Source organism: Echinops telfairi, unplaced genomic scaffold (genome assembly GCF_000313985.2).
Source record: "Echinops telfairi isolate 266 unplaced genomic scaffold, ASM31398v2 ScPeMD7_7473;HRSCAF=8511, whole genome shotgun sequence".
Classification (NCBI taxonomy): domain Eukaryota; kingdom Metazoa; phylum Chordata; class Mammalia; order Afrosoricida; family Tenrecidae; genus Echinops; species Echinops telfairi.
In genome coordinates this window covers 11,338,186-11,340,911 of record NW_022111377.1, presented here as the reverse complement: position 1 = coordinate 11,340,911, position 2,726 = coordinate 11,338,186, and the positions used below count along the sequence as shown (strand labels likewise).

General features: G+C 39.6%; 1 protein-coding gene across 1 annotated transcript in view; it reads left to right on the top strand.

The window, feature by feature from the left end:
• Nucleotides 1-2,726, top strand: part of CUBN (cubilin) — a 303,548-nt gene that overhangs the window by 53,768 nt on the left and 247,054 nt on the right. The gene's annotated exons all lie outside the window — the stretch shown is intronic.

Here is a 2,726-nt window from a genome sequence, read left to right as displayed (position 1 = left end):
GATTTTTATCAGATATATGGTTTCTGGAGATATTCTGCCAGCTTGTCGTTTCACTTTTTAGTTAATTTTTTTTGCTAAAAGATTTTGGCACTTTAATTTTGCTTTTTGTGCTCTTGGTGTATTAGATAACCCATTGTAAAAAGCTAGACACAACAGCATTGCTCCTGTATTTTCTTCTAAGCATTTACTGGTGTAGATGACACAGTTAGGTGCTCAATCCATTCTTAATCTGTTTTTGCATATGATGTGAGGTGTGAATGCTGTTTCATTTTTCCGAATTTGAAAATCAAGTTTTCCCAACATCATTTATTGAACAGACTCTTCTTTTCCCTCTGAATATACTTAGCACGCTTGTCAAAACTCAGTTGATCTTCAATGCAAAGATTTGTTTATGAGCTGTCAACGGAATGAAAAGATAATGGAAACTTCCCGAAATCTCTTTGACGCCCCTTCATAGAGTAGAGGATTATTTTACCATTTCTGTAGTGGCCTGGTGGCAGTGGTTACATGTTGGACTGCTAACTGCCAGGTCAGCAGTTTGAAACCACTAGCGGCTCCGTGGGAGAAAGGTGAGACTTTCTCGTCCCGTGAAGAGTTAGTCTTGGAAGTTCGCAGGGGCAGGTCTGTCCTGTTAGAGTCAGTATGAGGTGGCAGTGAGTGAGTTTTGGTAGACAAGGCTGTTGGGATTTTTATAGATTGCGTGGCCTCTAGAGGTTGCACTGAGTTGTACTTACACCTTAATAACGTTAGGAAGTTATTGTCAGTTATATTAGTCTTTTTAAATCCTCTTAGCCATGTGTTGTCATTGTTGTATAAGTCCTTTGGGATTTTTTTAAATGTGTATTATGAATGATAGTTCATGTGGATCGTTATATGATAGTTTTTCCAGAATCCTGAATGATTTATCTGAATACTGGAAGTAGAATGACTAGGGTCAAGAATACGAACATTTTGAAAGCTCCTGATATATATTGTCAATGTTATTGTCCATAAATATATTGTTTTACCATGTATGGGTGAGAGTACATGGATTACTGATCTCTCACCAGCTTTGAGTACTGTACTTAGTTTATTTTTTTGCCAATTTCATGTGTAAAACATTGCCCATTACTAGTTCTTAGGAGCTCTGGTGACCTAGGGGTTACACATTGAGTTGCTAGCTCCTGTTTCAATGTTTCCAACCCATCAGCAGCTCTGCAGAAGACGCTGAGGCTGCCTACTCCTATAGACAAAGTCTCAGAAGCCCAACGGGGAGATTTTACTCTCTCCTAGAGGGTCACTCTGAGTCGGAATCAACTTGATGGCAGTGAGTTTGGCTTGGACTTCTTTAGCTGGCATGTCTCTTGTTCCTAATAAGAGCTTATATATTTGTTGTTTACTGATGAGACAGTTTTGGTGGTTATGATTTGGGCTGTCAAGGGCAGCAGTTTGAAACCACTAGCCACTACAAGAGAAAGATGAGTAACCCTACTCCCCTGAAGAGTAACAGTCTCCGAAACTCACAAGGGCAGTTCTTCCCTGTCCTACAGGGTCACGATGAGTTGGCATCCTGTCCTACAGGGTCACGATGAGTTGCCATCGATGTAATGGCAGTGAGTGTGGAGTTTTGGTTTATTAGACATTTTCATTTCTCTTTGTGACTTCTCCAGGACCTTTGTTCCTATTTTTGGCTTATGACCATTTTATCTATGGAGGATGTTAACTACTAGTTTGCTTTCCAATCTGAGTCTAATAAGTGTATTATACCTTTTAAAATATTTTCCTCCCTGGGGACCCAGGCCAAGTGCCATAGAACACTGGGAACTTGAATTCTGGGTCTTCAAGGTACACAACATGCTCCAAAGGCCATACCAGAGGGATCCGATGAAGAAATCCCCCTAGGTGAACTAGAGTCTACCTCAAATACACCTGTAACCTGAGGACTTAAGACTGAAATTAAATGGAGTGTGAAGAAGCAGAAGATAACTATGCCAAGAAAATTAAACTGTCGGTAGGCAGACCAACATTGACCCACTACTTCAATGTTCCAGTTGCTGTATGAAGATATGTATTATTCTGACAGATCTGTGATTGCCATTGTCGTAAGTTCTGCCTGACAACCAACTCCCATTGTTTATGTAAATAGCTTCCAGTCACAGCAAGATTTCTTCTGTACAAATGAATAATCCAGGTATTGCAACATGTAGTTAGCCTACATTTGCTCATTCTCCCTCTCTTGATAGTATTTTAAAAATTAATACCCTGGACTAATCAATGATACTATTAACCAAACGTCCTTAGGCTCCAAGGAGAGGATCAATAAGATTCTTAACCATAAATTAACTAGGATTTCTTGAAGGTGAGAAGGCCAAACGCGATAGTGGGACAAGAGGAAAGTAAAAGGAAATAGAGGAAATAATGGAGGCATAAGGCATTTTTAGAGGTCTAAATACAGGAGGCATGCATATATGCAAATTTATATACAATGACAAGGGAATAGAGCTATGTACATATACTTATTTATAAAGCATTATGGTAGCAGATAGACATTGGCCCTCCACTCAAGTACTCCCTCAACACAAGAACAATTTGTTATACTAACATGGCACTCTGTGATGTTCACCTTTCCTGATACGATTGTTGAAGACAAAATGGGTACATAAACAAATGTGGTGATGGAAGCTGATGGGACCCAGCTATCAGAAGATATAGCATCTGGGGTCTTAAAGGCTTGAAGATAAACAGGC